Below are 8,565 nucleotides of genomic sequence, written 5' to 3' on the forward strand. Positions count from 1 at the left end.
AGATGCATAATCAACACTTAGCAACATGATTTTTTTTTTTACAACACTTAGCAACATGAAATGAAACCTAAAAAACTACTATTTTTGCCACATTTAATTGAATATATGATTTCTTTTTTGACAAAAATTGAAAATATGAATTTATATGAATTAATGAAACATTTAATTTCATAATTTAAAAAAAAAATTGCAACTATTCTTTGAACTCTAAGGTGTTTCATGTCTTAGAGTAAGTATCATCCCGTCTACCTTAAATTCTTTTTAATAAAAGTTAATATAGAAATGAATTTGAATATATTTTTTAAGGGAATTATTTAGGATCAAAGTAATTATTTAGGAGTATAATAACATTTGAATTTTTTTTTCTAGAAAACACATTTACATTTCTTTTTTACTAAAAGTCATTTAAAATTTGAAATTGAATTGACTAATTAAAAACTATTCGTGACTCATTAAGTCTAGGATATTTCACTATTATATTCTTATAGCATATGAATAGTTTTTTCCTTAAAAAAAATCAGAAGAATCGTGTGGTGTTTTTTTTTAAGAATCATGTAGAGTTTGACATGTAGAAGTATATGATTAGTACGTTGACAGAGTGTTAAATTTTTTTGCATTAGAAGTAAAAAAAAATCATTGATTATTTTGATTATATATAGAAAAACTGACAATTTGAAACAAAAAAAAAAAAGAAATTGAGAAGATCTGATTTTCGTTTCTTTAATTCATGATTCTGAATAATTAATTGAGAATTGTGACATTTATTGTAGTTCAATTTTTAATAAATGTCCATTATTAAGTTGAAAAAGTTATGGTAAGAGAAGTCAAGTCAAAATTCTCGGACATAATTAAGTGTTTTTAATTTATAATCATATTCAAAATTCACATGTATTTGAATTACAAAATTGGTCTCAATTTTACTCTTTGTTTAATTATTCGGTAGAGTAAATCTTGTGACAAAAGAAATAAAACATTCTGATTTTATTTTTTTACAAACAAAAGAGTGATTCATTCTAAGTTAATCATCTTAGAGAAGAATAAAAACAAATTTTTATTTTCTAACAAAAGATTTATCTGCATTAATTTATCTATATTTTCCTCTAACATGCCTCCAAAGTTTTTCATCCATTTTAATCTCCTTGTTGTGGTCATTCTTCTACAACCATATAAAAATAAAAATAACATTAAAACCGAACTCAAAACAAAAATTCAAATAAAAAATATAATCCAATGGGAAACAATCGCATCCATTCAAAGGACACATTAATGTCACATAGAAGCAAAGCTAATAAACCACATTCACATTATAAAAGAAAAACCACTTTCGTATCGCACAGATTATAAAATGCACCGATGTCCAAAGAGTTTCCAAAGGAAAAATTAGTGGTGTTATATGTCCGGTAATCAATACACTACAAGAAAACAAGCATTTACTGGCGGCCAAAAGCCCTCAGTAATGCACAAATTTCGTCTAAAATGCATGCATTACTGACGGCCTTGGGCCCTCTGCAATTAGCTCGCCAGTAATGTTTACTGACGGCCCAGGACCGTCAATAACGTTACTGACGGCCTGGAGCCGTCAATAATGTCCTCTACAAATTCAAAAAGTGTTCCTCCTTAGTGACGGCCTGCAGCCGCCAATAACGGAATTCGAGGGAGAATTCCTGGCGGCCTGCAGCCGTCAGTAATGTTTTACGAATTAAAAAAAAATTAATAATTTAATTATTTAAAAATCAATATTAATATTGATTTTTAAATAATTAAATTATTAATTTTTTTTTTTAAAATTCTAGTTTTAATAATTTAATTTTTTTAAAAAAATATACTGCATAATAAATAATTAAAAAATATTAAATATAATTTTATTTTTACAAAAAAATATTAAAATTTAATAAAAAGCATAATAAAAATACTTAACATAAGCATAATTAAACATAATAATAATATTGTCATTACAAAAAGAAAACAATTAAACATAATATAAATTGTCGTTATGTTATACAAATAATTAAATCAACAACAGATAATTAAAATTACACATCAAGGTTGGTCAGGCGGCTGATATAGTGGTCGCTTCCCCTTGCCACTGTATGTTGGCTGACGCGACCTTCCTCGGCCTCTACCTCCCTCATTTATTATGACTGCGGGGAGTGACGTTCGCGGAGGTCGTGCCACATGAAGGTGTGAAAACACAAGAAGGGGGGGGGTTGAATTGTGTTTTCGCTAAGTTAAAACTTTTTCAAGTTCTTAACTCAACTACGTTAGCAGCGGATAAATAACACAAATAATAACAAGAGAGAGAGAGAAAACACACAAGCAATTTATACTGGTTCCTCTCACAAAACGAGAGTAGTCCAGTCCCCTTGCACTTCCAAGGGATTTCACTATAATCACACAAGATTACACCTGCTCAAGCACACAAGCAAGAGACTTCTCAACAATGCTCAAGCACACAAGCTTAAGACTTCACACTTAAGCACACAAGCTTAAGTTTCCTCAAGTAATAGTAAAGTATATGGAGATATACAAATGCTCTTAGATGAACCTAAAGAGAGCAAATACAAATAGTACAGAGTATTTGACTAAAGTGCAAAAACACTTGATAAGAGGTTCAGAGCTTGTATACACAGAATTCAGAGTTTGTTTAGCGTACGATCAATTCTTGATAATATCATATGTGTTGTAGCTGATTCTTCTAGTATATATACCACCAGAAAAGAGTCGTTGCAAAAAGAACCGTTGGAGTTGATAACCTTTTGTCTTCAAGCAGTCAGTCTTGATGCAGTTTGGTTGTATCCAAAACTAAGAAAGAGTTTCAGGTACTTTGACTACTGCAGAGTGGACTTTCCTTATTCAGCTAACAAAACTGAAGACCCACGTTCTCAAGTTAGGTCAGACAAAGCGAGAGTAGCTGAACTGATCAGGCTTGAAAGGTCCTTTTCTTCATTGGTAGAAGAGTTGACTAACAAAGGGAATCTTCACAGATTTCAAGAAGCTCTTCAGAGTTTGATGAAGCTAGTAGTCACTTAAGAGGTTCTGAAGTCTTCATCCTCTGAATGTTGTAACTTCTGAAGTCCAACATCTTCTGAGCACTTATGAACTTCTGAATTCACATCCTCTGAGCTTCACTCAGAGCTTGTCTGATGCTTATATCTGCGCACTTAAAATAAATTTTTAGTCCTTCCAATTGTTAATTAATACTTTGTTATCATCAAAACCTTTATATATTTAGGGGCAAACATTTTTAAATCAATTTTGTTCCAACAATCTCCCCCTTTTTGATGATGACAAACATAAGTATTAATTGACAATTGTTGTTAAATTAACTTATCATGTTTCTCTTAGGTTTATGAGGTTTGCAAGCTCCCCCTAAGATTGATACTTCATAAAGTCTGAACTTTATGTTTTATCCATGATATTTTAATTTAGTATAAGATTAAGATGGTTTGAAATAAAACAAATTTCATATCTTTCTTCAGAGTGAGAGGTTTGCAAGCTCTCCCCCTAAGTCTCATAAGGCTAAGTTAAAATTGCACTCTTAACTTATCCTTACTTATGAAATTTATTTTAGTTTCAACTAACTTAGTCTCCACCTTGAAATACGTAAAACAACTTAACAGTAACAACTTTTAACTTAACAGATAAAAGCGAGATAAAAGGCGTGGTTTCAGTTTTGGAGCATATCAATTAATGCGTAACTACTCCCCCTTTTGTCATTATCAAAAAGTAAAACAAAGTTATATAACCAAGACAGTCAAAGAAAGAAGAGTGGTTGTTACGAAGGTGAATTAATATCAAAAACAAAAACCAACGCGCTCAAGGGTTTATAAAAGGTGAACGAATAACATGCCTGCTTCACGTAAAAACAAGAAGAAACAAGTGAAGCAAGAGAGATTGGGAATAATGAAAAGATTTAGTTTACGCATCGCAGAGTTTAAGAGAAAGAAGAACGAAGAGAAACGCGAAGACGATGAGAAGGATAAAGAAGATAACAAGATACCACAAGATGCTGAAATAATAATCATCTCATCAGATTCTGAGGCTGAGGAGAATGAAGATGATGCTGACTATGTTGAGTTCTTGGCTAGCTATGTTCCAGAAGAGGAACAAGAAGAGGAAGAACAAGAGCAAAACCCAGATCCCATAGAGATATCATCAGAGGATGCTGAGGAGAAATCAGAGATTTCTTCTGAGTTTTATCCATCTGATTAGGATTAGGTTGTCTTTTTCTTTTTCTTTTTACCAATGTACTCAATGTTATCAGATCATTAATAAAAAGAATTTGTTTTTAGAAAGCATCTTGTGTTCTTATGTTCTAATTTAACAAGGAAAATAATCACAAGCAAAACAAACAGAATATAAAACAAACCACATAATTAATAAAACAAACATAGCTTAAAAAGAAAATTGTTCAGAGGATAAACAGAGAATAAAGAAAGAAAGCATAAAACATGTGCAGAGAATCCTAGGGTTTCTTAAGAAAGGCTAAGAGTTGGTCGAATTTATCATTCAAAGATCCCACATTGGAAACTAAACCATCCACCTTGGTTTCCAATGTCTCTTGAGCAACTCTTTGACGTTCTAGACCTTCTTGCTGTTCCCTCAGGGCTTCTTGAAAAATCTGCAACTGATCCGCCATAGCAGGAGCTTGATCTTCAATCACAGGTTCTGGTTCTTCAATCATAGGTGCCTTGCCTTTATCAGAGGGTTCTCCTTCCTCTGGATAATCTATCATCAGCACATCCTCTTGATTCTGAGAAGCAAGCACAACCAGTACATCCTCTTCTGTAGCATCTTCATTCTGTAGCTCATTTGCCAACTCAGCAACTCTAGCAGCAGCTTCTTCCAGACGTTCATTCTCAATCCGTTGATCCTCAAGACGTTGCAGAAGTGTAGAATCAACCCAGCAATCTTTGAATTCAGACATACGCCTTACTGCAGCAGCTATAGCAACAAGCTTAGCACGCTCATGCTCTTCATGATTGAACGGCGTTAATCTTTTCAACTCAGCCCTAGCCAAACTGTTCCTCATGAAGCTTATACCTTCCAGATCCCGCTTACCAATGACAGCCTTAACCTTTGCAGCAGCAACATCCAAAGCATTGCAAATCCTTGCCTTAATGCTTGATACTTCGAGATCCACATCAGAAGGACAAACTAAGAACCTGTCCTTTATTGTAGATAATCTAAGCAAGTCTTCATGAAATTGAGTGGATAGATTACTAAAAATGTTGGATGATGAGGGTGAAGGATTGGGAATGGTAGAGAGAGTAGGTATTTCAGGAGTAGGGTTGTCAATAATCACAACTTCTACCTCTGAAGGCTTGGGAGCACAAGTGTGAATACGCTCAGGGGAAGCATGTTCAGCACTTGGGTTAGGATGGGGCTCAGGGGTTGGTTCAGGTGATGATATGTCAGAAGTTGATTCAGGGTAAATATGTTCAGGAGATGGTTCAGGAGATTTATGTTCAGGAGATGGTTCAGGATGTGGAGAGGATTGTTTTGTGGGAGAGATTGGTTTAGTGACAGGAATATCTGGTTGAGGTTCAGAAGATGGAATGTCAGGTTGAGGTTCAGGTTGAGGTGATGTAGGTTTAGGAGGTGAGCTAGATTTGTGTTGAGTTTCATGAGAAGGAGGGTGATTATTTAGAGGGTCAGGGCTCAGATGTTTTTCCAGTTCAGATAGGGGGTTATCAGAGGTTGGAATATCAGAGGTTGGTAAAATAGTTCTGAGAGGTTTAGTGTAACCTATTCCAATCTCATTTTCATTAAAGACATACTTAGTAGACTTACCTTTATCTTTGGAAATAGGAGCAGGTCTTCTACGAAGTCTTTCAGCAAGTGTCTCTTCATCAGACTCAGTCTCATCTTCTGACGTAGATCCTTCAGATGAACTGTCTTCCTCAACAACAATAGGCTTTTTGGAAGCTCCTTCAGCAGCCTTGTTTGCAGTTTCTTCATGCTTCCTCTTAGTCCTTTGCTCAGCCATAGATTGTTCAACCTTAACCTTCTTTTGAGCCAAAAGATCTGGCTTGGGTAGATCATCTTGAGCTTCAGCCTTTCTCTTTGGTTTCCTCTTAGGATTATACAGATTTACAGGAGCAGGAGGAACCATACTCCTATCAACAACAAAACCTTCTTGTCTGAGCACTTCTAAATAGTCCTGAATTACATGCTCAGCATCAGCTTCAGAAATAACAGGGTAGCCTTCAACATACAGACGATTTTCAAGCCTAACAGACAATTCTTTAGGAGGAGCAACAGGCTTAGATGCAATCAAACGCATCTTGGATAGAAAACTAGCATTCAGAATCTCTGGATAAAACTTCTTCTGAACTAGTTCTGGGTGGAACTTCTGCAGATTCTGAATCACGTGACCTTGATATAGAAGATCTGACAACAGCCTGGGATAAACTATAGTAGTTTTCCTCTGAGATTTACTGGCGAAAATTGCTTCACAGATTCGTTCAAAAAAGTAATCACCAAGATTAACTTTCTTCCTTGTCAGAAGGAAATATAACAAGTGACGATGCGTCCAGGAGATTGTATCAGTCCCTCCAACTCTTGGACTGATAGAAGCAAGGATTATCTTGAACAAAACTCTGCACTCGTCAGTCAATCCTTTGACTTTCCCTTTCAGCTTAAAGTCAGTGCAGATGAGATGCAGAAGATCATCTCTATATCTGGTATCCTTTTCAAAAACATCTAACTCTATCCCAGAGTTAGGTAGACCAAGGAGAGCATTGAAATGAATGGGTGAGAAGGCCATATTCATCCCACAGATGTTAGACCTAATCTGAACACCTGTAAATTCCAGCAAGCCCATTTCCTTCCTAGTTTTACCCTTCAGACTAGGATTCCTCTCAATAGCAGCAATTTCTTCCTTCTTTGCTTCATGTTTATCAAACACTCTTGCTTTCATCCAAAATTTCTTAAGCAAGTCTGGGTAGATAGGACCGTTAAGCATGTCGAAGTACTTATCCCATCCTTGTGATGTAAAGTACTGTTTAACTTCAAAGCCGTTTGCAGAAAGACTACCAAAGTCCACAATCTTCTCAGACAGATACGTGAGTTCAGATTCTGGAAACTCCATTTCGTTCCCAACAATCTGAAGATTTTTGAACATAAACGGAGGAATCTTGGTTGAAGAAGATGACGAAGGTCCAGCCATGTTGGAGATTAGGGTAGGGTTTGGAAAACTAGCGAGAGAGAAAGAAATTGTGTTGGAGGTTTAGAGAGAATATGAAAGTGTAGGTTGTGAAAGTGAATAGTGTGCAAGTGTATTGTGTAAGTTTATTTAAATGAGTACAGTTAACATGAAAATAGCAAATTTGGGAAGTTACGCTAATTGACAGAAAGTTGAATACCAAAAATCATCATTAACCACCCACTACCTGACACACGTAGACCACGTGCAGAAATTTACTCGGTAACTGCTATTTTAATGGACAACTGTTCAGCAGTGAATACTAAACGTTTCCCACTTAAATAGTTCAGAGCCTCTGAGTTATTTAAAATTCTCTATCAGAGTTAAGTACTTCAGAGCTTGTGTTTCAGATGTTCTGAATCATAAGTTCTGATATACATAACCTCTTACACTTTAATTGCCAAAAACAATTTTTCATTCAGAGATTGAAAACATGTTCAGATGTTTCTTTATAAAATCAAATCTTTCAACAGATAAAGCTTTAGTAAATATATCAGCCCATTGATTTTCAGTATCAACAAACTTAATATCTATAATGCCTCTCTGAACATAATCTCTGATAAAATGGTGTTTAATTTCAATATGTTTGGCTCTAGAGTGTAGAATAGGATTTTTAGATAAATGAATGGCTGCAGTATTATCACAATATAAAGGAATATTGTTACTGCTTACCTGATAATCTTCTAACTGATATTTTAGCCAGAGTAGTTGTGTGCAACACTTAGCTGCTGAAATGTATTCTGCTTCTGCTGTAGACAAAGCTATAGTAGTTTGTCTTTTACTAGCCCAGGAGATAAGGTTTTCACCAACAAATTGACAATTGCCACTTGTGGATTTTCTTTCAATTTTATCTCCAGCATAGTCAGCATCACAGAATCCATTTAGCACATAATCATTGGATTTCTTATAGAGAAGTCCAAGATTAGTTGTTCCTTTCAGATACCTAAAGATTCTCTTTACAGCAGTAAGATGAGATTCTCTGGGATCTGACTGGAATCTTGCACATAAGCAAACACTGAATAAAATATCTGGTCTAGAGGCTGTCAGATAGAGTAAGGAACCAATCATACCTCTGTAGACCTTTTGATCTACCTTTCCTTCATCATCTGACTTGCCCATGTTGGTAGTTGGATGCATAGGAGTATTCATAATCTTGCAGTCATCTAGATTGAATTTCTTCAGAAGTTCTTTAGTGTATTTTGATTGATGAACATAAGTTCCTTCCTTCTTCTGATTGATTTGAATTCCAAGAAAGAACTTCAACTCTCCCATCATGCTCATTTCAAATTCATCCTGCATTATCTTAGAAAAATTCTTGCACAAAGCAGCATTAGTTGAACCAAAAATAATATCATCAA

Source organism: Trifolium pratense, linkage group LG5, assembly GCF_020283565.1.
Source record: "Trifolium pratense cultivar HEN17-A07 linkage group LG5, ARS_RC_1.1, whole genome shotgun sequence".
In the NCBI taxonomy this organism is placed as follows: Eukaryota; Viridiplantae; Streptophyta; class Magnoliopsida; order Fabales; family Fabaceae; genus Trifolium; species Trifolium pratense.